This window comes from Tiliqua scincoides, chromosome 12, assembly GCF_035046505.1.
Source record: "Tiliqua scincoides isolate rTilSci1 chromosome 12, rTilSci1.hap2, whole genome shotgun sequence".
In the NCBI taxonomy this organism is placed as follows: domain Eukaryota; kingdom Metazoa; phylum Chordata; class Lepidosauria; order Squamata; family Scincidae; genus Tiliqua; species Tiliqua scincoides.
The window spans coordinates 15,487,653-15,515,559 of record NC_089832.1 but is presented as its reverse complement, the minus strand read 5'-3'; the positions used below and the strand labels follow the sequence as shown (position 1 = coordinate 15,515,559).

Genomic DNA, 27,907 nt, shown 5'->3' with positions numbered 1-27,907 from the left:
ATTTTGCCCTATATTGTTCTGATATATACTTCCTTCTGCAAGTAATTTAAGAAGCTGTCAAAAGCATTTCTACCTTTTAAAAGCTCTGTATCCTCTGAGAACTATTTTGCATTCTCTGGGAAACATTTACTCCTCTCCTTGCAAGGATGAGTGTTGAAATGACTTTATTGTAGCCATACTTGATGAAGTAGCCTCTCGATTTCATTAAAAATTAAATAAAGACCCAAGGGGACAAAGGAAAATGGATTTTCCATTTTTTCTCCCCATTTTGCTCTTGAGAGTGATTTATGAAGTACAAGTGCATTCACAAACTGGGCTACTACACCCCAGAGAACACAAACGAGGAATTATTCAATTGTTAGTGGTTCAGATTATGAAGTGGCCTCCACCAAATTTACACTGAGTGCTGAAATCATTTTTTATCTGTCTGAGCGCATATCAGGCCATGAGAAACCTGAAGTCCAAAAGTACTCCACTAATCATTTCCATTTTAAAAAATAAAGAAATTTTTTAAAAAACCACTCTGTACGCTAATTTAGCTTTTGATGTGTATTTTAAATTCTGAAACCTGAAAGCATATCTGAACTGATTGTGGTTAATACACATAAAAATATAGTTCAGGCATTTCTCAATATGCAAAAATAAGGTTCAGGCATTTCTCAATATTCAACATGTGAACATCCCTCAAGAGTCTCCTGGGTCAACTGAGGCTGCAGTCCTATGCACACTTACCTGGGAGTAAGGCCCATTGACTATAATGGGATTTACTTCCAAGTAGACATGCCTAGGATTGGGCTGTGAGTGTTTCAAAATGACTAATGATTAGCAGGTTATGAATCAGGAAGAGAGCAAGAATGGCACCAGAGATGGTGTTTTGGAGGGCACATGTTGGGCATGCCTACAAAATGATCCATTTCCATCATGACAGTATCTAGCAGCCCAATCCTAACCAGGTCTACTCAGAAGTAAGTCTCATTGTAGCCAATTGGGCTTACTCCCAAGAAAGTGTGCATAGCATTGCAGCTGAAATCCATGTTCAAAAATCTAGTGTTGTGCCATGACTTTTAGATTTTGTAACCCTATATGCAAACTACAGAGTTCAGGCATCTCTGTGTTATGCAGGCTGCAATCCTAACCACACTTTCTTGAGAGTAAGCCCCATTGAACAAAATAGAACTTACTTCGGAGTAGACCTGGTTAGGATTGTGCCCACAATCGGTTAATTTGGATAATAGTGCCAGGACTTTGGTCTAACTTAACCCAGTCCACACCTGGAGTGCGACAAGGTGGTGCATTGAGCTGGTAGAATTCTGGACTGTTGCACTTAATACTGCTGGCAAGTGATAGTATTTTAGAGTGTTCTCCCATGCCTGCATACACCTCTCTCTCTCTCTCTCTCTCTCTCTCTCTCTCTCTCTCTGTGTGTGTGTGTGTAACAAGCAAACAAACAAACAAATAAATAAATAAGCACACTGGAGGAAAGGTTTAACACAGACCTCTCCCTGATTGGCTGGTTTACTACATGCAGTTATTATGGGGGGGGGCGGTGTTTGGCATGGGAAAAAATTCTAAAATATGACTCCCCACAATGAAGGCTGTTCTGATGTGCTTTATTGTAGTGGGTGGCCAGCATAGGATTGAGCCAGAAGTGAGTTCATAGCAGATATTCTTGTTGTGCCAGGGGCTTCCTGCCTTACTGTGTAGTCTCTCAGTTGCTACATTGCACCACCTCTCCTCCACCAAGCTGCTCCGGCTCAGACATTCTCCTTACCTGCTTCTTTTTTTTGCTGCAACAAGAGCAATGTCCAATTTGGATGTTTAACCATTCATATTTGCTTTTCCTCCTACACTGTGAAAGCATCTGAAGTTTCTCTTAAAACCTATGTTTTTAGAATTAAAAACAGCAACCTGAAATTACTTTTTTATTCACTTCTAAACAGTTAAACTTTTAAACTAAACACTCTGCAAACACATCGGACTTCTCTAAACACTGAGCCAAACACTGCACTGCTGTGAATATAAAATATCATTGTCACTCTTTATTTCCAGGAGGAAAATTAGGCAGTAGGGAGCATTTTTTGAAATGCCAGGGATGCAGGGCAGAATGGTATCAGATCCAGAAGGAATAAGAGGTCAATCCCTAACAGATGGCAATCTGAGTTGGATTGGCTACTGGCAGATGGAATTAACAATTTAGGTAAGGGGGGGGGGGGAAACTTCTGGCTGTAGAGAGAAAACCCTGGAAAGGCAGAAGAAGGTCTCATCTTTCTGATGATATTGCCAATTTGGACACAGTGGTTCTTGCTCACAGAGAGACATATGGTGGGGGGGAAGTAAGACTGACACCCTCCCATTGGTTGGAAAGAAGACAAGGAAGTAAGCTTTGAGACATTTGATATTATACAGAAGGAAATAGCTTTGCCGGGGCAGCCATTGGCAAGAGGAGGCACACTTTCAAGTTTAATGGCGCTCCTTTTCAGTGCCCGCCATGGACATTACTGTCCCGAAGAAATACAGAGAATGAAATTGTGTTAAACTCAGAGCTCTGTGACTCTACTTGGACAAGAATAGCTGTAATCCTTTCCCATATAGAAGCTTTTCTGCACAATATGTAGGGCACTCTAATGACTACTGGTCTTATGTGTGTGGTTGGGATATATACGTGTGTGTATGTCTTTTTTCTAATAGTATTCTTATTGCTTTATTTTAAACGTTTCTAGATTGCTTTTCTATTTAAATATATACAGCAGTTCATAAAGGAAAGAAAAACAAGCAAAACCCAGGAACAATATACCAAAATTAGAGTTTCTGGAGAGCAATAAAGCATTGACGAAAACGATTTCTTAGAGGTCTTAAAAATAGTGGGGAAATGGAATTAGCGGTGATCTAAAAACTCTGGGACAATTTCTCGACTATTTTCTGTGTCTTCAAAAATGGGTTAGGGATGTTCTGCTATTTTCTTTGCGGCTGGGGGAATGATTTTCTTTGCAGGGGACTTTTTCATAAGTATGTTGAAGGAGTGAAACTTAAGGAGACCTTGAAACGCAGTTAAAATTATGGGGGCTATTTTGGTTTTCCCAAGATGCCTCACTCCAAGAGTGCAAATTGTACCCATGCCTGAGGTCAAAAAGGGGGCTTGAGAGCCACATTGGGGGGAGGGAGGCAGAAATGTCCAGGGATCTTACATTTTCCTATCTAACCTGGACACGCTGTCCTTGTGGGAACCCAGCAGCCTTCATTGTGCGGCCTCCATTGCTACACCAGTTTGCCTTAGTTCAACATGGACATACATCCAAGCGTCTCAAGGCACGTAAAGCAATTAACTTGATGAAGCTAAGAAGACAGAGGTTTGGTTTGCAGCTGAGTTCCTGAGTAAGAAAAAAGTGCTCATGACCTGCTTAACGATATCGCTTTTTGCTTCATGACATCACTTCCAACCCTCAGCAGGAATTGTGAATACTATTTGTCCCACTGTATGAAACGAGGTTGCATCCTGGATCCTTAGGATACAACCGTTGTGTTCGCATATGTAGGATTATATAAATTCACTGAAGACAAACAGTTGCAGGGAAAGACAAGATGTGGTTGCACAGGGGCTGATCTTGCCCAGCCACTCTATAGTACAGGACTTTTGCGCTAGCCAGGGAGGCAGGAGTAGGGATTTCAGTGCACACCCTGAAGTAAGCCCACTGGTGGGTGAGCCAGTACTCATCCTAGAGGCTTGCCAGCACAGTAACAACAGCTTGTGAGGCCTCTGGCATGGATGGCAAAGGCTACCACAAAGTCTGTCCAGCTTGGTGGAGTCGGAACAGTCCAGGTGCTTTGACCATTTGGGGTTGGCAACGAGAACTTCATGCTGTTTAGTGCAGCTTTGAGTCAGGATGGAATGCCCATTAATAGAATAGGCAGTCATTTGCTGTCTCCCCTAAATTAGTTTGCCCGCACTAAAGGAGGTGGAGTTTTCATGCTTTGTCCACTGCAGGCTTTTCTCTTGTCAGGAGTGTAGCTAACGGGGGGGAAATGGCAAGTAGTGCAGGTGCTGCAATACACCGTGTAAGCAACCCCTCCCACTCGCCATCAGAGCCACTCCAGACAGGGACGGCAGTGCACAGGAGATACCATTCGGTTTGGCAAGCACCTCCCCATCACGACCTGGAATGGCTCTGGTGGTGTGTGAGAAGGGCCAAATACATTGCATATTGCACACCTGCAGTGCTTCGTGTTTTGCCCCCCTCTAGCTGCACTACCGTCTCTTGTTCCGATTGGCTTTCAATAAAGTGACCCAGTTTAACTCAAGCCTCAGTCTCCAGCGTTCATTAGGGGGTGCTCAGGCGATATCCATAATGTCTCCTGTCCATCCAATTCAAAGTCCTTATGAACTGAGACTGGTTCTGCCCGCTTCAGTAGCATAAGGTGGTTGAATCCCACAGTGATAGAACAAATTGAGCCACTTCCGATGGTAGGTTATCATGACTCAATGCTCCCCTGTGTAAAAAGTGTGTGGAATAAGAACAGCCCCACTGGATCAGGCCACAGGCCCATCTAGTCCAGCTTCCTGTATCTCACAGCGGCCCACCAAATGCCCCAGGGAGCACACCAGACAACAAGAGACCTGCAAGGCCTCCTGGGAATTGTAGTTTAAGAACAGAAGAACAGCCCCACTGGATCAGGCCATAGGCCCATCTAGTCCAGCTTCCTGTATCTCACAGTGGCCCACCAAATGCCCCAGGGAGCACACCAGATAACAAGAGACCTCATCCTGGTGCCCTCCCTTGCATCTGGCATTCTGACATAGCCCATTTCTAAAATCAGGAGGTTGTACATGCACATCATGGCTTGTAACCCGTAATGGATTTTTCCTCCAGAAACTTGTCCAATCCCCTTTTAAAGGCGTCCAGGCCAGATGCCATCACCACATCCTGTGGCAAGGAGTTCCACAGACCAACCACACGCTGAGCAAAGAAATATTTTCTTTTGTCTGTTCTAACTCTCCCAACACTCAATTTTAGTGGATGTCCCCTGGTTCTGGTGTTATGTGAGAGCGTAAAGAGCATCTCTCTATCCACTCTGTCCATCCCTGCATAATTTTGTGTGTAGAGCAGGCCTGAATTTCAGTAAGGATTCGGTCATAGAAACCAGAAGGTCCCTAGGAAATTGACCTTGGTTTCTTCTGCACTGTCATCAAGTAATGGGAATATTTTAACATGGAGGGAGCTCTTGTCTTTCATACACAGAGCTTTGCCTCCATCCATTGGGCTCTGCTAATAGCTTTAGACATTTCATAATGTCTTTTACAGCAAGGTCAGGTTAACAGGGGCTTTTATAGGCCAATATTTTACACAGAACCAGTGGACCAAAAAAACTGTAATTATGCATGTGAGATAATCTCCTGAATAATTAGCAATGGTTAACTGGCTGTTATCTTCTTGGAAGCCACTTTTAGGAATTTGATCTAAGAGACTATCATCGTCATATTTCCATCAATATTTCACAACTAGTCGGATATGCATCAAATAGTAGGAATGTGTTTGGAAATAAAGCTGTAGTTGGGTTCATTTCTTCCAGGCTACTTCTGCCTCTGTCTTCTCCCCCTTTCCCTCTTTGTCCCAACTGAGACCTGAACGCAGGTCCTGTCTCCTTCCTCTCTTTCTCATCTGTGTGGCCATGATACACGTAGGTAACCATTGTGATGGTTGGTTGGCAACCTTCAGTCTCGAAAGACTATGGTATAAGCTTACAGCACCCGGTATTCCCAGGCGGTCTCCCATCCAAGTACTAACCAGGCCTGACCCTGCTTAGCTTCTGAGATCAGATAAGATCGGGCATGTGCGGGGTAACAGTTGCTATGACCCCATCCTTATCTGAGACATCTTCTCTCTACCCCTTCCCCTAGGTTGCCATGAATGCAAATTTCTTCTGAGTTGAGGGTGAGATCCACCATGTTCAGTGCACTGCAACTTGGGCTTAGTCTTTATTAAACATGCCCAGGATCATACAGTGAAAGTTCAAATTCTTTTGGTGCAAAGCCAAAAACTGGAGACATAAAATTAAGAAAAGCCTCACCTTTAATTAGAGGGAAAAAATATTTCAAATATTTTTGTAGCATTTAGCTCCAGAAATATTCATTATTCTGAAAGTCCTGGTAACAGAAGGCATCTCAGTTTCGTACAGCTAGCGCTGTTTAGAAGGAATCCACCTGGTTCCATTTAATAAAATTGGCCAATTTAGTAAACATATTAAACTTTCTGTACATGACAACTGTTCTCATTTCCAAAATACTGCTTATCACCTCCATAGTTCAGATTTCTTATTACGAGCTCAGAAAAGGTTAATGAATACCTTAACAAGGAGCAGCGGTACTGCAGCAGAGTGCAATAAGCAAATAGGGTGATGGGCTCCTTTGTTAATGTGATTGCGGTATAAATCCACAGCGTGTTGTAAAAAGAGTAGGGGTGGACGTCAGAAGGAAAATCATAACCTCTCATTAGCCCTTGGCCTGCAAATACAGAATGGAAATTCTCCCATTCTTTAGCCAGAGGAAGGCTGATTTCTATAGTCTATTCTTTTTTTTTCTTTTTTAAAAAAATGAGAAATCTACAAGGGCCATCAATTTATTTTAAATTTGTTAAACAAAACCTCTTTGCGGTTAAGACAAAACTGTGTGGTCCAAAATGATCTTGAGTTAGGTACCCACACACTGCTTGTCAGGATACCCAGTAAGGGAGATGAATTCCTGGTAGACAACTGCGACACCCCACACCCCTGCTACTACTACTATACTACAGGTATTTATATACCGCCTTTCTTGGTCTTTATTCAAGGCGGTTTACATAGGCAGGCTTATTTAAATTCCCGTAGGGATTTTTACAATTGAAAGAAGGCTCTATCTTTCAAGAGCCACAACAATTCAGATGTTTCGTTCTGATCTGGCCTCCATCCTGCCACGCTCAGAGCAGATGGAATAGCTCGGCTTCAGCTTGTCAGCTGCTTCAAGGTCGCACGGTGCCGGTGGCCTCGAACTGGCGACCTTGTGGATGTTATCTTCAGGCAGACGGAGGCTCTACCATGCTGCTGTCATGGTTGTTGCAACACACAAAAACCTGGTGGGCACAGCTGGGTGCGACTCAACTCCCCAGTCTCATCCAGCCAGGTCAGTGCCTTCCTGCCTGATTGAATCGTGGATCAGGCTGGTCTTTACTAATCACCAGCCTGGCATTCAGCAGCAACTTCAAGTCCACAGGGCTGCTGTTCAGGTCGCCAAGGGCCCCAAGGAGAGAGGAAGAACCAGAAAGGGAAATTGTCTGCTTGTGAGCAACCCTCGTTCTCCTGTAAGAGCACGTTGCCCTTCACCGCTGTATCTCCCATTTCCCTATGGGTGTTCTTTTTGCACATTGCTCATCGCCGTGGCAGAAGCTTTAGCAAGTTAGCCCTCAGCAAAAGCTTTCAGGTATTGCATCTGTTAGGCCTATTGTCTACTGCAGAGATGGCCAACCTTTCAACTTTAGGGCTCCTGGACCTTTAACAGTTGTGTAGAGGAGGGAATTTCATCAGGTGCGACTCCTCATTTCCCACTACTGAAATTTCCTCTTTTACACAATTGTTCAAGGTCCAGGAGCCCAAAAGATGAAAGATCCAGGAGCCCAAAAGTGGACCCCTGGTCTAGTGAATGTGAATTTGCAAAAGAAATTGACTTCAAGAGTCATTCATTTTTTATTTTTTTTTTTGCAGTGCTAAAGGCCAGCAAAATAAGTAGAGGTGGGAGAAAATGGTGATAACGAAATAAAAATGAAATACAGCACTCTCTACACTTTTCATTTTTCAAAGAAATAAAAATAAAACCTAAAATCTGTGAACAAAGCTGTTTTATTTGTTTTTTTAATTATTTAATGGGGGTGCATGGGTGATGACTGTGGCTGCATCTGCTGACCCTATACCACCGATATCACCTACCTGGTACACTTTTAAAGCAATTATAATTTAGAATTATAATGCAGATTTTGAACACTGCTTTCTGCACTTCTAACTTTGGAAATCACCGAAATCTGCAAAAAATAAAATAAAAATGAAACCCTTTTCTCCCATCTCTAAAAATAAAGGGTTAAAGCAGCCATATTGGTCCAGCAGAATAAAACAGTGACTAGATAAATCCTTTTATTGGGACCAACCCAATAGTTACCAAACAGGAAGCTTTGTGGGATTCTTTTTCAGGTTGGATGTTATAGGAAACAAAAGTAGCCAACAAGATAGGTGTACGTGTGTGTTGCGTGTTTGAGGAATAGGTTTAATTTTTTAAAAACCCATTATACTATAAAGCAGGGGTGTCCAAAGTTTTTGGCAGGAGGGCCACATCGTCTGTCTGACACTGTGTAGGGGGCCAGGGAAAAAAGGGAATTAATTTACATTTAAAATTTGAATACATTTACATAAGTTTACATAAATGAATATATTAAAGATGAACTTATATGAATGAATGAAGGTCTTGCAATAGCTCAAGGCCTATAAAAGGCCTTGCACAAAGCAAGGCTGGCCTTTCCTTTTCTGCCACTACTGCATCACAGACGTGAAACAACAAGCAGTGGAAGGAACCCTCACCCTGCAGCTCAAGCAAGAGGTCAAACAGTTGCCCTGGGCCAGTGTGGGCTCCAACAAATCTCTGGAGGGCCAGAGGCTCATTGGAGACTAGGGGCTCCCTGAGGGCCGCATTGAGTGACCTCGAGAGCCGCAAGTGGCCCCAGGGCCGGGGTTTGGGCACCCCTGCTATAAAGCATGGTGTAATGACAGTAATGTAGAAAATATAATTGAATTAAAAGAGAAACTTGTTTCAAGCCTCAAGAAATTGTGTTCATGGTTTGCAATTGCAGAATGTCTGTGCAGGGGAGAATGTTGCAAATTACATCCTGTCCGTCCGTCCCCCCCTCAAATGATGCATGGACCCTGATATCTGCACAGAAGTGATTATCGTGTCACTGAACAAGTTGATGGATCATCCCTCAGTGAATTGAGACAGACAGGCGGATAGATACCTATCCAGCAAGACTGTCTCGCAACACACACCATCAGGCAGAGACAGAAAGAGGGAGAGAGAGTGACAGTGCTTTGGTTTTTGTAGCAGTTACAAAAGGATGACAAAAGGATGACGTGTGTCTGCCCGTTAACCTATATAACCAACAGCGGGAAAATAAGGTATAATGGAAAGTTAATAGTAAGAGGTTCTTGTTGTGGCTGAAAAGCCTCGTGTCAGATGGATTTCAATAGCCAGTATTATATCTGTTATCAGGGTTCTGTTATTATCTCCCTCTGAGTGGGACTCAGTGCTCAGAGTGCGGAGGCAATGTTGTTATTGAAAAATTGCAGGCACACAAGCCAGTCGAGTTCAATGTAATATAAGATTACAGCTTCTGCCTCTTCTTCTTTTTTAAAAGTGCTTTGACACAGATTCACACTATATCTGCCGGATGTTTGGAGCTCAAATGGCACACACCTTTCCGACTCTGGCCGTTTGCGGATGCCCTTTGAATGTGGGGATTTGTGAGGAAATGGACAAGGTGATTCACAGGTTTTTTTTTGCCCAGCTCTTTTTTTATACCACCTTTCCATGGTGCTGAAACGGTGGTGGGACCTTCTAAAATTAACCGCTGGCCAATTCCTGTTCCACAAAACACCTCCTGGATCTCATATCTCCAACCAATTTATAAATGAATACAAGCACACCTTTTAAGTGTGCTTGTATTAAGTGCATTCTTGTTCAGGTGCATTAAGTGCATTCTTGTTCAGGTGCATTAAGAAAACATGGACTTCAAAATCATTTTGGGTCAAGCCAGCCTCATGGACATAATAATCTTGAGCAACCTCAGTCAACTGGTTGAGGTTGAGCACAATCCTAACCAGGTCTAATCAGAAGTAAGTCCTATTTTGTTCAGTAGGACTTACTCTCAGGAAAGTGTGGTTAGGATTGCAGCCGTTGTCTCCTAAACACCAGGGTAACTCTGTCTATTAACACAGACTTCTCCCACTATCTGCCGGAGGCACATTCCTGCCCCCTGTGGATGCCAGGAATTGCAGATATAGGGGAACCCTACCTCCTTGGTTCCCTATGCCCAACACACCCCCATACCCCATTACCTTTTGTTTAGCTTCATTACATGCCTGTGAAATGATAACATGTCTTGCTTGAACCATGGGTAACTGGATCCATGGATACCAGATCCACAGATACCAGGTGACCCTGGTAAGTAGCTCTGTCTATTACAGAATAGCAGTACATTGGGTGGGCCGCTGTGAGATACAGGAAGCTGGACTAGATGGGCCTATGGCCTGATCCAGTGGGGCTGTTCTTATGTTCTTATGTGTGGCGGACTGTGTAATAGAGATTTTGTTGTTTATTGTTTGTAATCTGAAGTCCCAAAGAAACTTTGTTTGGTTGTTTTAAGTGGTTTTACCAGGTTCATGATTCCACAAACCTGATCCCATGAATTTTGATGTGAAGGCAAATTGTATTGTTTGCAAAGATTCTAGTGAACCATAGCTGCAGCTCAGTCATGACATTCACAAAGCAGTTTACATAGCTAAACAAATAGCTGGTTCCCTGTCCCTAAAGGGCTCACAGTCTAAAAAAACATGCAGAGAGACTTTAGAGCAACCACTGGGGGGGACGGGGACAACACATTTCTGGGATTAAACCATTTCTGTCCAATGTTGCATATATGCAACAGGAATCAAAAGTGTACACCTGTGGGCTGGGCAAAAATGGGTTAAGAGGAAAAGTTGCTATATATATAGCATATTTGGGGGGGGGCAGAAGAGTGTCTTCTCTAGAGAAAATATCAGCATGAGAAGGAAGCAGTGATGATGCATCCTGTTCACCAGGAGAATTCCCCGCCTAAGAGGCCATCTAGTTTAAAAATGATTTACTTCAACAACACCTTTGCAGCCTCCAGATGGAAACCGTTTTCCATATATCAGTGATTCCGGAAGTGGTTTGAAATCTTTCCAAGAGTTGAAAATGTCAGGCTCTGGAGTGGTTGTGTTTCTCATTATCTCTTTTTCCAAATAGTATCTGAGAAGTGGTTTAATCACAATTATTTTGACTACTTCAGTTGCAATGATGTTTTGCAATACTGACAAATGAGGCTGCTTTGTCATAAGTACATCCAGTAATTATAGTGCCTGTCAGATGTTTCTAAATCATGCAAATCAGTTTCCTTCCCTTGCAGGGGATCCCTGCTTGAATCAATGTCCTTGACATGCCTTTATATATATATATATATATTTTTCTGAATGATGAGAGTGACAGGCTTGGGATGTATGATCACTAAAAGCACCACCACCACAGGAAAACATGGGGTGGGAGGTTTTCATTACATTTGGAAGCAGCTTGCCATGCGGCCACTCCTAGCTTCTGACAACTGTGGTGTGTTGAGCTGCAGGTGTTTCCCGATGGTTTTTTGCACATGTTTTGCACATAGGGAGATGTCTCCCTATGATTTTGACTCCCTATGTCTCCCTGTTCAGGTACTACTCTCAGGCTTTTTCAGTCCCTAGGAGCCTGCAAACACTCTTGCAGGTTAGCATTCCAACTGGAAGAGTTGAAACTTTGCCTCAAAGCTCCCAGTGTTCCACCCTTCTCACTTTAATAAGCTGAAATTGGAGTGGTAGTTGTTTGCAATTAAGAGGGAGGACAGGTTAGGACCAAAAAACCAAGGAGGAGGCAGGCTTTGAGCTGCTGCTAAAATGCAGCAATTTCCTCTGTGACAATCGCCTGGCACATTTCAAAGATCTTTTTCTAAAGGATATGTTTTTTTCTGAAGTATATTCTGGAATGTGTATTCCACGGGACGTTTCCGTTATGAGTCTGCTAGAATAAGACACCAGAGAACTCGTTGGTCCTGCGAAAGGAAGCACTTCATCCAGAGCGTTTTGCCATCTTCACAGAAGAAGTCATTACTTTCAAGCACGAGTTTGGAGTCAGCATCTGTGACTTCCTTTGCCCCTCCTGCTTTTGCAATGGACCATTTGATTTTTTTTTAACTAGTCTGTGTTAACCCAAGACTAATATTTCGTTGCATCTATGGAAAGTGCAATTTCACTTAAGTTATGAACCAAATCTGTGCAAGCCTGATAAACCTATTTTTAGTACCATTGCAGAGAGAGAGAGAGAGAGAGAGAGAGAGAGAGAGAGAGAGAGAGCCATGTGGTACTTTATGGCATGTTGTATACCAAAGGCTGGGGAGAATTACTATTCCAGACAGAGATTGTTTCTGGTATCTCAGATAAATCTCATTGATCCAAAATGCAAGTCTATAATGAAAAGATATTCAAAGCGCAGATCTTCACTCTTTCCTGTGATCCTTGACAATAACACAAAACAGGAAGTCAACAGCGGTGTTTTTCGATGTTCTCAAAGTGTAGATATTAGCTTTGTGTTACTATTAACAGTCATTCTGATGGCCCAAATCTATGGGGGCCTTAACTAGCATTCCAGCTGTGCTCTACTGGATCCAGCTCTGCCTCCTGGTCCAACATGGGGCCTCTCAACTCTGCGCCAGCAAAATAGCAGGCACAGACTTGATTAGCCCCATTGCGGGGCTTGGGTCTTTCACTGGGGGAAGGGGGCGAATGTCCTCTTCCCTTGAGGAGACCCTGGAGGCTGCCCAAAGCTCATAGGAGGCAGCGGCAGCTATTTTGTCCTCCTCCTTGCTGTGTCCCTCTAGTGCAGGGGTGTCCAAATTTTTCGGCTGCAGGGCCACATCATCTCTCTTACACTGTGTCAGGGGCCAGGGAAAAGAAAGAATTAATTTACATTTCCAATTTGAATAAATTTGTATAAGTTTACATAAATGAATATATTAAAGATGAAGTTATATGAATGAATGAAGGTCTTGAAATAACTCAAGGCCTATAAAAGGCCTTGCACAAAGCAAGGCCGGCCTTTCCTTTGCTGCCACTACTGCATCACAGACATGAAACAGCAAGCAGTGGAGGGAGCCCTCATCCCACAGCTCACGCAAGAGGTCAAACAGTCGCCCTCATGCTGAGAGCAGTTGTGTTGGGCCAGTGCGGGCTGCAACAAATCTCTGGAGGGCCAGAGGCTCATTGGAGACAGGGGGCTCCCTGAGGGACGCATTGAGAAGCCTCGAGTGCCACAAGTGGCCCCAGGGCCAGGGTTTGGGCACCCCTGCTCTAGTGCATGAATATTAAACATAAGGCCCAAGGGCCATATGTGTCCCCCAGAAGCCATTTACCCGGCCCCCATTATAATTGAGCTTTTCCAGCTTGATAATTGGGCTGTCTCATACCTTGAAAATATGAACAAGATTTGCACATTTTCTGTTCTGTCATTTATAGCTAGTACTTTCTATGTGACAACAGAGTGCCTGTTTCTGGTCATCAGCCGCTTGATGATGTCATTTTCTGCTTATTGATGTCATTTCCAGCCCTCAGCAGGTACCATAAATGTTAACTTCGGCCCTTTGTTTGAAACACATTTGAAATCCCCGCTCTGGTGTCCAGGCTGCCTGCCTACTTGGTCTCATCTTTCTTTTAGCATTCTGTAAAAGTAAGAAACATGATTGTTTGCTGCCAGGATAAAGGAGATAAATGAAGGTTTATCTGGGAGGGGGCACAGAGAACCGCGGATAAATGAATCTGTGGATACTGGATCCGCAGATACGGGGGATACCTATATTATAGAAAATAATAGTTGTGGGTCTGCAGTTCCCAGGCCTTGCCAAGTGAACAAGCAGCAGGCAAACTGGCTCCTCAAACAGACAATAGTCTTCCGGTCATGCCAACCGCTACAGGGGTCCCAGTACAAACCTGTAGTGCAGAGACAGGTTCTGCACTGCGCAAGGCGCCACATCTAAAGGAGCGCCATTCATAGAGGAAGGAGGAGAATTGCTGGAGAAAGGTCACTTCTGGCAGGGAGGAAGGGGTGCCTTTTTCTACTGTGCAGAAAAGTGCCATATTGGCAAGGTGCAGCCCTACAAGGGCACCTAACTATGACCCCATCTGAAATTCTGAAATTTCCTCCATAAAATCCACCAGCTTTTCTGCTGCATAAATTACCGCCATCGAGATCCTTTTCGTCGCGTTTTTGTTCATCTGCTTCCCTAGTTAATGTATTTCCTAAGCCAGATTGCAGGAAGGCCTTGTTTGTTTGGAGAAGCCGGGGGATTGATTGATGTCCATTAGCTTCTCTTTGTTCCCTCTTGTTTAATCTCCTTCTGTTTCTGGCAGCTTGATTCGTATTTATAGCTACCAGGCATCACATACAGCCATACCGTGGATGACGCCAGCTTCCCTGACCCCTGATTTGTTACTGTATTCTTTGTCCTGATGTGATTGACACCCGTTCTACCCAGTGCGTGTGCATAGCTAGAACGGTGCAAAATGGTAAGTATTGCAGGCTCCCTAACACAAATGTAAGCCCCCCCACACTTGGAATGGCTCCAAGGGCGGGTGCGAGGGGCTGCTTACGCACATGTTGGGGGAGCCTGCAATACTTACCATTTTGCATTGCTCTAGCTATGCTCTTTCTCTCGATACTGAGCTAAACAAGCGCATCAGTAAAGCTACCATGTTTTCCGGACTCACAAAGAGAGTCTGGTTCAACAAGAAGCTGACGGAACATACCAAGATCCAGGTCTACAAAGCTTGCGTCCTGAGTACACTTCTGTACCGCAGCGAGTCATGGACTCTTCGCTCACAACAGGAGAGGAAACTGAGCGCTTTCCACATGCGCTGCCTCCGACGCATGCTTGGCATCACCTGGCAGGACAAAGTTCCAAACAACACAGTCCTGGAACGAGCTGGAATCCCTAGCACTTATGCACTGCTGAAACAGAGACGCCTGCGTTGGCTCGGTCATGTCGTGAGAATGGATGATGGCCGGATCCCAAAGGATCTCCTCTATGGAGAACTCGTGCAAGGAAAGCGCCCTACAGGTAGACCACAGCTGCAAAACAAGGACATCTGCAAGAGGGATCTGAAGGCCTTAGGAGTGGACCTCAACAGGTGGGAAACCCTGGCCTCTGAGCGGCCCGCTTGGAGGCAGGCTGTGCAGCATGGCCTTTCCCAGTTTGAAGAGACACTTGGCCAACAGTCTGAGGCAAAGAGGCAAGGAGGCAAAGAAGGAAGGCCCATAGCCAGGGAGACAGACCAGGGACAGACTGCACTTGCTCCTAGTGTGGAAGGGATTGTCACTCCCGAATTGGCCTTTTCAGCCACACTAGACGCTGTTCCAGAACCACCATCCAGAGCACGATACCATAGTCTTCCGAGACTGAAGGTTGCCAACAGCTATGCTACTGACCCAGTGGTATCCATGCATTGTGGGCCAATCAGTGCCCATTTCCCTCTTATTGGACCAACAAGGTCTCCAATAGCGCTATTTCATGTAGAGAGCGCAACCTGTGAGCAATGCATCCCCTGCAAAATGCATGCATTATCCTAGGGAATCAGTGACCGTCCAATCCGGTGCCTGTGCGTTCTGTGAATTTGATTGGGCAGTGTGGAAGACTGCTGTGGGTTGTCAATAACTGATGTCTCTTCCATCACTCACACACACACATTTTTATTCTGCTGAAGTGCCTTTGATGTGCGCAGCAAAAATAATGAGACAATTCAGTTGTCTCAGGTTAAATATAATCTATAATTTAGTCGGCCCAGAGTATAAAAGACATAATTTCCAGTGAGCCACTTTCTTGCCCATAATTAATGGATAATTGGTAGATGAATGATGGCTGCTTTTATTAATTCGGTACTGGAAAATTATAGTGCCTTCCTAGACGGTGCATTCAAGGAGGAAATTATACATGGGTTATAAAGGATGGGTTTAGGTCAGTGTTTCTTGATGTTTGTCCTCCACCATACCACTTCACATGGTCCATTTGTTCAAAGTACCACTGGTGATGACATCATCAGCAGTTATTTCGTGGTTGGGAGTCCAGCTGCAACTTAACAAATACCAATAAGAGGCTCAGGATAGATGGAAGGGCTTTCTTGAGTGTGGAAAAGCATATTTTGGAATTCCGACCGCCAAGCTGACCCTCCAACCAGTGTTCATTGTGTCATGTCTCTGGTCTCACTGTGGCACACCTGGGGACCTCTCACAGCCAACCAATGTGCTATGGCAAAGTGGTTGAAAATGGCTGCTATATAGAGAGGGGGCTGTCCTCACATCTTCCCCCAGCCAATCCATCAAGAACTTCATGCACAAAGAAGATCCCTGCTTCCAGTTAATCTCTTCTTGGAGGCCTGGGACAGTACAATGATTTACTACGTTTCTTTTCACATCACTCTATGGTCCTCTGTCGTCTTCTCTATGGTCTTTACCATAGGATTCCAGCCTGAATCATTTATAGTGTTCTCTTGCATTCAAACACCCTACTCCAGTGTTTCCCAAACCTTTTTGACCGGCGGTTCACTTCACCTATTGGGCCATTGGCCATGGCTTCCCATCAGGGCTACAATCCTATACATTGTATAGGGTGTCAGGATTTTTGTGAGGATTCTGTGTGGCTCCCCTGGTTGGTTTCCACACCTGCCTGGTGCTCCATGGCTGCCAGTTTGGGAACCACTGTCCTACTCTATCAAAATACACACACACACACACACACACAAAGTTTTGAAAGTCAAAACTTCTCTGGAGAAATATTGAAGGAAGCTTCACCGGTTCCAGCTACTAAATTGTTTTATTTCCCATTCTGCATGACTGCCTTCTGAAGCATGGAATGCTATAGAATAAGATTTTTTTTGGTGATTTATATAAGGGACAGGTAATGTAACACACTTCTCGATTCTTTTTTTTTGTTCTGTTAACTACCAGTGAAGCAATGTGTTCTCTAACACTGGGAAATGTTATGGAAAATACATAGAAAGGTGGGGAAAAAACAGCTTTATTGTTTACTCACTTCATTTTTCCTCTATCCAGGTGAAATCCATAAATCAACTATAATGCCAGCCCATAATGCACTGAAACTTATTTGGCCTGTGGGTAATGGTGGGAAGCCAGTTACAAAGAAGTCACACTAGGTTGATGGCAGGCAAGGAACAGACTGGCCTTAGTCACACTGTAGAGCCACACAAATTGACCTATGCAGCTGTGAATCTTTTTACATGAAAATTGCAAGTATAAATAAGTAGTTGTGGGAGTAGTGGTGTCGCTAGGAGGGTGCAGGGGTGTGGGTTACACCGGGTGACACACCCTGGAGGGGGGGGTGACACCACTACAAGCCAAAAAATTTTAAATCTTGGTATTTTCAAATAATATCATCATGTTATATATCGGTCGATGCGTAATTTCATGCAGAAGACAATGAAACAAACCACATTGAAATAGCTCTATTCTTTCAAAAGTTATAACCAGAAAACCAGCAAGGATGGGGCAATGGTACATCACCTCGCCCACCGCACAGGACGTTGCCCCATCCTCTACATGAGATGACAGGACCTTAAATGTGCCTGCCTCTTCCTGTGTGGTCTGGTCTCTATGCAACTAGCCTCTGGTCCACCTAACAGATCACTTAAGCTTTGCATGGGTGGGGTGGAAAGAATAATCCACAAACAGGTTCACCTTAAAGTGGACCCACTTTGCCCAACTTGCAAATCTCACTGTGGGCCTGAACTCAGGCCCCACACTCCCTCTAAACACTCCCAAATTTATTGTTTATTTTAAAGAGAAACCTTGGCTGGTGTGCTCCAGTGCATAACACCTCCTGTTCTTGACCCCATCACTACTGCAAAAGGCATCCTGTGGCTTGGAGAAAGGGCAATGTTCTCCTCACCTTGGTCATTAAGCCTTTTGACAAAACAAGGCCAAAGATTAGGTATTTCATGATTCAACAAGAACATTAAGTAAGAGCACAAAAGAACATCACACTTCAGTGGAGATGGAGGACTTAACACATGCAGCTTGCAGAAACATGTTTTACTGAATGCATGCGGTAGCACAATGAGAACTGAAAGAGGCATAATTACAGGGGGGAAGAGGGGTTAGTTCCATTCCGGTGACAGGCAGGTGGTCCTGAAATGGGTGAACATATTAATGAGATCCAATTCTGTGGACTTCAGTCATTCAGCAGCATGCTGGAAACCAGCGTGGCGGAAGGAGGCGCGGTTCGTAAATAAGGGCAGAGTTTTCATGCCGTATCGATGATTGGTAAATGAAGATCATCCGTGTGATCCTCATGTGTCCTTTTGGAGACAATTGATTTTGGCAAGCCCCAGAATTCATGGCCCTCGCCCTGCCAGAAACAGAAGGATCAATGCATTCCAAACCTCCTTTACGATGCTGCTCAGAGCAAACGCCGCCACGTGGATTAAGCATTCTGCGCAATGAGAGACACCCTCTTGTTCATGGCACTTTTTTTTCATTACAGTGATGGCAACGTGAAAAATGCATTTGAAGCCCAAGAAACAGCAGATCTTGGCACAGCAGCTTGAGCAGATTTCCTATTCACTGAACAGATAAATGAAGTCAGAGCTACGTGTGAGCAAAAAAAAAAAGGTTGCTTGGAATACTTCTCCTGTTTTCCAGCACAGGAACTAGTCCCTCACAAGTAGTCCCTGTCAAATCCTGTTTCCTGTTGAGAGGCAGAGCCCCCTAGGTTCATTTGAAAGCAGCCTCTTCCGTCCGCCCTTAGGCCAGATTTTTTTATTTTTCTGGCTTGCTTTTATATGTAAACACGCAATGAAAACCCGCATGCCAAGAAACAGTTATTTCTTTGCTCAGCTAGAGGCTGATAATGGCTTGGCAACACAACAAAGTTGGGAATGCTGCATTGATATTCATAAAGGCAGCCGTGGGTTTTGCTGCAGCTTTTTTTTTTTTTTTAATGAGCCAAATGTCATTATGCTCGAGATTTTATTTCATTTCTTTAATGCAAACATATGCGATGTTTGTATTACGGGTCAGTCATTCACCCTAGTCCAGTATCGTGCTTCTCACAGTAGCCAAGATGACAGCCCCCCTGCTTATTGCTCCTTAGCAATTGGCATTCAGTGGCATATTGCCCCTGACCATTGAGGTTCTACGTACAAGTGGTGCTTTGTTATCCGCGAGTGTTCCGTTCCCAGAACTCCTGCAGATACCGAAAACCACGGATAATGAGACCAGTGATTTAAGGCAACTTTAACCCTCTGGAGGCCAGGGGAGCTGGGATGAGGGTGTCGTACCCCTGTCCAGAAGGGCAGCACCAGTTTGGTAGGGTGGATTCTGTCCAGTGCCGCTGAGGCCGAATAAGCAGACACTGAAAGTTGGAAGGCTTTGAAGGTTCTTTATTGTTCAACAGACATGTCTGTGACCTTTGAGAGTTTGCACACTCAGATTCAAAGGCAATGTCAAAAGGGTGGGACTCTCCTTTTCTACAATTCAGTTGTCATTCAAAACAAAGTCCCCCAAAAGGGTGTTGACTTTCTCGGGTAACGTTCCACTGACCTTCTCATGCCCTCACTACCCCGCCCTTCTTCACTGTCCTCATGGCTTTTGCCCCCCACCTTCCAACAGGGAAGTAGTCTGGTATGGGTCTGCCTGTTCAACATGTCCTGCTATTTTTGTTTTTAGCTATGATGATGCTATTGTCTGCGGTGTTTGTTAGCTGTCAGCAAAGGGTCTTTTAATAATAAAATTTGCAAGGCAGCAAGTCTGGAGCTTTTCCCTTAAGTCGCCTAACTTCGTTCTGCTCCCCCCTTTCTATGTCCTGCATTGATGGCTGTTACAGGTTACTTTGGGAGGAAAGAAGGGGGTCCAAGACAGGTAATTAGGTAACAAGGGGATGGGAGAAGGGCATTATTTTTATGTCCTGCTTTTGAACTTCTCAGAGGCATCTGATTGGCCACTGTGGGAAACAAGATACTGGACTAGATGGACCATGGACCAGCAAAATATTCAAAGGAAGAGGATTTGCTACAAGGAAAAAGGCTTCCTACATTTTAAAAAATGGGGGATTGGATGTTTTAGTAGCTGAATACATTATCTCTAATTAGTATTTTCTAATGGCCTATGGTGTTTAGGCTGATCCTTGAAGCTATTTTCTAGTCCTACCTCTTTTGATCATCATGATGGCTGCTCCAGCAGCGTACTTTTCAGAATTATTACAGCCATTATCTTTTTAATTCTGGGGAATATATCTCCTCCACCAACATTTTCAGCTTGTTAGCTATTAACAGGTCAAGCCAGAAACAATTGGGTTTTTTCTTCTTACGTTGCCGCTCTTTAGATCTACCCTGCTTGAGTAACCTGTGTGTCGGGGCAGGGTATCTAGATGGAGATCAGCTCCCTGCTAGAAGGAATGGCCAAGCGCATTGCAGCCCATTTGGCAGCACTGATATCTGCTGAATCCAGCAAAGAATGATGGGGAAGGGATTCCTTGCCAGGGGAATTCAAGGCAGGGCTTGCAACCCAGCCCCAAGTCAGTCACACCTCTATTTTACATTAGTTCCAGGATGACTGGACTACAGACTAAAATGGTCTTGCTGTAGGAAATCTCCTTTTAGGCTTCAGTGGCTCTCGACCATTATGCAAACTAAACTACATCCTTATCTATTGATCTTGTGTCAGAACAAGCAATAGTTACATTCTCCTCAAAGTGAACTAGCCTTGCATTGCTTGATTCTACATACAGCCTGATATTAACACTGGATTAGCCTGTATGCCCTTTCCTGCTAGGAAGTTCCATTTAACTCATTGAGACTTAGGGCCTAATCCTGTCCGACTTTCCAGCACCGATGCAGTCGCAAACGTTCCCTTAACTTACCTCTACACTGCAGGATGCAGCGCATGCCCCATTGGCACAACTGCATCAGCACTGGAAAGTTGAATAAAATAGCACTTACTTCTGAATAGCACTGTGCTGATAGTCTCTGCCTGAGCCATCGAAAACTCATACATCATTGCATGCTGTTTGATTGGTCTTTTCCTTGGAGGGTGGAACAGGGATGATGGAGGGGGCCTTCACCATATCCAAATCCCCTTTCAGGGTCTGGAAGCCCTACATGGGACTTCTCTTCTTGCACCAGTGATTTCATTGTTGCAGACCCCAGTAGCCGCATTAGGCAGACTGGGGCTCAACACAGAGTAAGGGAGCAAATGTTTCCTTACCCCGAGGAGACCTCCAGCCTGCTGAAACCCAGTGCTAGATACAGCGAGGCCCATGAAGATCCACTGATCCAGCGCTGGATAGGATTGGGCTGTAAGCCAGCCTCATGAGCAAGCTGGCCCTGAGAAGACTGGCCTTGAGTATAAGTAGAGTAGTCTTCTTGAGGACACTGCTATGTTGGCAGTTTGCAACAGACACTTCTGTGGTTAGAAAAACTGCAAGATGTGTTTGTTTTCTAGCTATAAAAATAGCTGCTGCCTTCTTTGGCATGTCCTTTTCAGGATGGCATCAGAAGTTGGCCAGGTCAAGGACCATCCAGGGCCCACCTTCCAGTATTTGTCCGTCACTAGATTTCCTACTGCTTCGCACCTGGTTTTCCCCGTGGAAAATAGGTCATGAAGGAGACAGATTGTGAGAATTCTTACTTCACACACTTCAACAATCCACAAATTGGAAAGGGGGGGAGATCCAGGAACAGAATGTCTGGTTACTGTGCTCTGTGCAAAAAAAAAAACAAAAAAAAAACAGTAAGAACAGCCAACTTAAATGAATCAAAGACAGGTCACTGAACACAACTTTTAGTTCACTTCTATTTTTCTCCGTTTGACAAGGTGGTATTTAATTTGGGTCAACTGACAAGTTCTTTTAAAACACTCTTCCCTCGCCCCTTTTTTTTTGTCAGGTTGATCCTGAAGATTTATATTTATCATCAGATGATAGGAAGGCTGAGATCTTTTAGAAGTCTGAAATAATAATTGACTTAACGCGTGCCATGTGTTATTTTATTTATTTATGCTCCAGAAAGGGAAAAGATGGTTGGGAAAGACAAATAGCGCTGCAAAGGTATTAATTATCCTACCATTTGACGAATCAAGCCCACGTATATCGTACCATCAGGACACTTCAAACAGTCTGTCACAGAAATAACAAAAGAGCTATTTTTATGAGATCCATATTTTTATGTGTTTTTCCTTGCCCCTAAAAGTTTATAGCACTTTTTTTTTAAAGGAAGAAACACAAGTCTTGAATTCCAAAGTAGTTTACATGATTGCACTGAGTATATAGTCTGTTTTGTATGCAAAAGATCCCTGGTTGAATCCCTGGCATTCCATAAAGTCCTCTCTCTGAAACCCTGGAGAACCACAGTCAGTCATGTCAAATAGTATTGAGCTACCTCGAGCAGTGATCTATCTCAAACCCTCTTCCTATGTACCTATCAATGTTTGAATAAGATTCTTTTTTTTTGTCCCTGGCTGGTTCTCATTGCAGCTTCCCTTCATATCCCCCCAAATATTTAATTACACAGTTGGACAATTTCTAGAATTGTAGTTAGTCAATAGAAAACAATGCTTTTTTAAATTTGTTGATCAAATGTTCTCAGTGGAGCTTAGTTTCCCTTAAAAAAAAAAATCAGAATGACGCTGCTTTGGTTCTAGCTCAATAAAAAATTATGCATGATGTCCACATTCTGAAACAAGACAAATAAAAATCAATCGCTTTAACCCCAGTGGATTCTTGTAGCACTGACCCTTGGAGTTTTTCATTTAATTTAATAGGTCAGTCAAATTTATCTCATTAAAGAGCAACATTTTACCTGGCTTCAATCAGGCAGAAACTCCTTAGATACTTTGGCCCGCTTAGTCTGATTTCAACAGGGAATCTTAGCTTACATCGTTTTGAACAGTTTATTCAGCTTCCTAGTACCGCTAGTGAAATGACTGTGGGAAAGTGTGTCTGTAGTATAACAGCTTCCACAATAGCTCTTGGGTGGGCAGGACCATTTACTGCTCCAAAGCTCCAATGGCTTTACTCTCCTTTCCTCATGCAGTGAAAACTTGGTTACCTTTCATAGGGGCACGAGAGGTAATCTTGTTTACGTGCTTGGAAGATAGGCACTGAAAGTAAGAGCTAAGACATGTGCAGACCTGTAATCAGAAATTTTCGGCGGGAGGTTGTTTCATTTCTTTTCTGTCCAGGTTTTGCTTAGTTCCCTTTAAATTCTGTTCCTTTTCTTCCAAGGGTTTTCTTAGAAAAAAAAAAATCAGGTTGTTTTTTTCCACCACTTGCTCAATCAGGCTGCAATCCTAACCTCACTTTCCTGGGAGTAAGTCCCATTAAACACAATAGGACTTACTTCTGAGTAGATCTGTTTAGGTTTGTGCCCTCACTCACTCACTCACTCACTCACTCACTCACTCACTCACTCACTCACTCAACCAACCAACCAACCAACCAACCTACAAAAAAAGAATATTTATATACTGCTTTCTAACCAAAACATTCCCAGGATGCTTTGCATAGCAAAATAAATCATCAGTGGTTTCCTGTCCAAAAAAGGACTTACAATCTAAAAGGGTACAGAACAGGCACCAGCAAACCACTGCTGAACCACTTATGGGCATTGCACTTTGCTTCTGGTGAGTATAGATGGGGGTGTCATGTGGCATGGGGGGGTGACACCCGCCCCGGGGCAATGCCCAAACTCGCAACACCTCTGGGGAGAGTAACTGTCCCTCTTCACCTCACCACAGTGTCTTTTCTAGTGGTAGTTTGGGACCATTTTGTTCGTTGATTTTTCACCATCATCCGCTTTGTAAACTTATTTTGTAGTAAAGCGACATCCAAATATTTTTAATAATGATGAGAGCCTTCCCCAGAAGCCGACTGAGTTTCTCTACTTCTCCTATTCTTCTTCTCAAGCTCCAGTCACTGAGTCATCTCCTCTGGGTAGTGACTTCACGGGGGTCATACAGTGGGGAAAGGAGACTCAAGACCGACTTCATATTTCCCAAAAAATCCGAGGAGGTGGCAAAGTGGCACACTTTGCAAATTCCAATGAATGTCTGCCAATTGTTGGCTTCACTGCGTCAGTGGCACCTCAGTTATTCACCTGCTCCAGCCTCCTCTGAGGGGGGAACCGGCTGCCAAGGTGGTTCCTCTCCCGTGAGGTTCTGCAGCTGCTTATCCATGTGCATCTCTCCGCATGAGTTGCTCTCTAACTGCGAAGCATCTCTTTCAGCGCACATCTTCAAGAAGAATCAATGCTCCTGACATTTGAAACAAAACGGCAAAGTCCTGCGCACTTCTCTCTGACAGACCCGGCCGCCGGTGAGCAAGATGTGAAGGCTCTTTGATTTGGCACAAAGCAGAGATGTGCGGTGACAGGAATGGTCTGGAAGCATTGATGTTATCTCCTGGTTTTCAGGAGCATCAGTTTTGTTATTTACTTGAGGCTGCCAAGAAGTGCGCATCGGAGGCAAAGGAATTAAGATGCCTCCCTCCTTGAGACTGGCTGAACGACTATCCTGCTCAGGAGTTCATATTTATGGATTTTTGTCGTGGTTTATTTTTAATCTTGTTGTGTGTGTGTGTGTGTGTGTGTGTGTTTCAGGTGTACATCTGGTGTGTTATCTGGTGTGCTCCCTGGGGCATTTGGTGCGCCGCTGTGAGATACAGGAAGCTGGACTAGATGGGCCTATGGCCTGATCCAGTGGGGCTGTTCTTATGTTCTTAACTACAATTCCCAGGAAGCCTTGCAGGTCTCTTGTTACCTGGTGTGCTCCCTGGGGCATTTGGTGGGCCGCTGTGAGATACAGGAAGCTGGACTAGATGGGCCTAGGGCCTGATCCAGTGGGGCTGTTCTTATGTTCTTAACTACAATTCCCAGGAAGCCTTGCAGGTCTCTTGTTATCTGGTGTGCTCCCTGGGGCATTTGGTGGGCCGCTGTGAGATACAGGAAGCTGGACTAGATGGGCCTATGGCCTGATCCAGTGGGGCTGTTCTTATGTTCTTATTCCTGAGTATTTTACTGGCTGTTTGCTGGTTTCCCCATCCCACCCCCTTGAATAAATGGATACATTAGTATTGCATCTGGAGATTGCATAGAACGTGCATCTATTTTCCTGGCATTGTGGCACTGATAAGATTAGCTAAAGAGCAAGAACATTTTATTAGAAACACGCAGCTTGGTTATTGATTATGTGCCTTTTAATGCAGGGACAAAATACTGTTCTTCTGCAGCACTGCAGTTCCTTGGTGGCGTACTTGCCATCAGGCTCATAATATCTTGTTCCGTGCAGAAGACTCTTTTGTGATTTCAAAGCATGAACCCTAGTTCTCATCCTTATTATTAACTACAGTCAAATGACCGTCCTTACTAAGTGGGGAAACCGCACCAATGTCGGGCAACCTGAATTGGTGTTGGAATGAAGGCACTCAATTTATGCAAATTATTTGAAATTGATTCTTGATCTCATTGTTCAAAACAAAACTTGTTTTGTTAAATTTTTCCACCTATTTTGCAAAAGTGTTTTGCCTTCAAGAAGCTAGAGAGAGGGGAAGACATTAAACATCCTCAATCATAGAAGCAGTCAGAACTTACAATAAATTTATGCCAGTAGGTTGTATCTTAAGAGCCCAATCCTAGCCATATCTACTCAGAAATAAATCCCATTGTAATCAATGGCAGGAGGTCTGGTCTAGAGGGTAGAGCCTCCGTTAGCCCGAAGATAACATCAGAAGGTCGCCAGTTCGAGGACACCGGCAGCTCCCTGAACGGCTGAGAATGGCGAGACCTTGAAGCAGCTGACAAGCCCAGCTGAGTGATTCCACCTGCTCTTGGTGTGAGCAAGAAGCGTCTTGGCTGCCCTCCACGTGAGAGATGGAGCTGCTTGTCAGCCTGCGTGGGAGAACTCGAGGCCAGAAGTGAGACCAGACCAGAAAGATCCATCTGAAATGTTGCTGGTTCTTGAAAGAGAGAACCTCTATGATTGTAAAAATCCCCTTGAGGGATTTAGAAACACCTGCCTATGTAAACCGCCTTGAATAAAGTTAGAGGAGTAATCCGATGACCAGAAAAGCGGTATATAAATACCTAGTTATTATTATCAATGGGGCTTGCTCCTAGGCAAGTGTGGATAGCATTGCAGACAAAGGTATTTTTTTACTCACATTCAGGGACTTGTGCACAAAGAAGAGAGTTCTCCTCTTCATTTTTCCTTTTTGGCTTCCTTTCCCTTACTGCATCTAATATAAAATCCATTAGTTTACTTGGAGATGCTTAGACATCATTGCCCCCTTGTACTCTCTTCTCTGATACCTCTAAGAACTCAAAATTCTTCAGTACCAATCTCAAGATAAAAAGACCAAGGATGTCACCGACTGTTTCCTCTGTTCATTCTTTTTCCTCTGCAGCAACTGAGCTTTGAAATTCACTGCCCTTGGACATTCATATCGGGATGGTACATGCACTGGGCTACCAGAAACAAAGTGGGGCAGAGTGCCTATATCTTTAATCATTGTATAGAACAGGGGTCTCTAAACTTTTCAGCCAAAGGGCCGCATCAAATATCTGGCATGATGTCGAGGGACGGGAAAAAAAATTAAATATAAAATTTAAATAAATGCATTAGAGATGAAACTTAGATTCCATTTTAGATGCGTTTGGGCCTCTTCAGCCTAGAAAAGAAGCACCTGAGGGGGGACATGATTGAGACATACAAAATTATGCAGGGGATGGACATAGTGGATAGAGAGATGCTCTTTACACGCTCACATAACATCAGAACCAGGGGACATCCACTCAAATTGAGTGTTGGGAGGGTTAGAACAGACAAAAGAAAATATTTCTTTACTCAGCGTGTGGTTGGTCTGTGGAACTCTTTGCCACAGGATGCAGTGATGGCATCTGGCCTGGACGCCTTTAAAAGGGGATTGGACACGTTTCTGGAGGAAAAATCCATTACGGGTTACAAACCATGATGTAACCTCTTGATTTTAGAAATGGGCTATGTCAGAATGCCAGATGAAAGGGAGGGCACCAGGATGAGATCTCTTGTTATCTGGTGTGCTCCCTGAGGCATTTGGTGGGCCGCTGTGAGATACAGGAAGCTGGACTAGATGGGCCTATGGCCTGATCCAGTGAGGCTGTTCTTATGTTCTTAGATGAATGAATGAATGAATGAATGAATGAATGAATGGGTTCAAATGTCCAGGATTTCTCCAAGCACCAACATAGCTAAGGAAATAAAGCACACACAAGCACAACTCTGGTTCTGTTTGGTCAACTGGACCAGAGGCTCTCAGGGGATCAGAGGCTGGCCACGCACAGTTCAAAGAGAGGCTCTCTGCGGGCCACATCTGGCCCCCGGGTCAAGGTTTGGAGACCCCTGGTATAGAAGATGGAATTTTGGCAGGCTTTTGCAGAGCCAGAGGGGGGCAGATCTACAAGTGCCACACGGCTCAGAAACTCGCTATGTAAGCTGCCCCTTGCTCTCAGAGCCTGTTTGGGGGCAAAAGCAAGGTAGAGGATATGCCTCCGCTTTGCTTTGCCACCTTGGAAGAGTTTGGAAACTGATAAGTGTTTGTGGGGGAGGGAGTGGTGACACGATCAACCATTGTCACACTTCTGCCAGGGAAGAAAGGGGTTTTTTAACCTACCTGGGGTTTGCTATGGCGCTCTGGAAGATCTGGGAAGCCCGCGACCCTCTCTGCTGGCCTCCCTGCGCCTCCAATTTGCTGTGAAATGTTTTAAAAAGCCACTTCCAGTTTTTGTCACAAAACCAGAAGTGGGGTTTATTTTTAAGCACTTTCCAACACTTTAGAGGCACAGGGAGATCTGCAGAGGGGGTTGCAGGCTCCCCAGACTCTCTGGAGAGACTTAGTGTAAGGTAAGTTTAAAAAAAAAAAACCCTTTCCACCCTGGCAACAGTGTGATCATGGCTGTCACATCGCCATTGTCACTGTCACCCCACCCCATAAGGGGGCAGTGACAGAGCTTCCCTGGCTGGGGCATTGTTGCAGTTTCAGAAAAT

General features: G+C 44.3%; 1 pseudogene; it reads right to left on the bottom strand.

Annotated features, from left to right (window-relative positions):
• Positions 1-5,731: 5,731 nt before the first annotated feature.
• On the bottom strand, positions 5,732-5,851 carry LOC136663442 (5S ribosomal RNA; annotated as a pseudogene).
• Between the last annotated feature and the right edge of the window lie 22,056 nt (positions 5,852-27,907).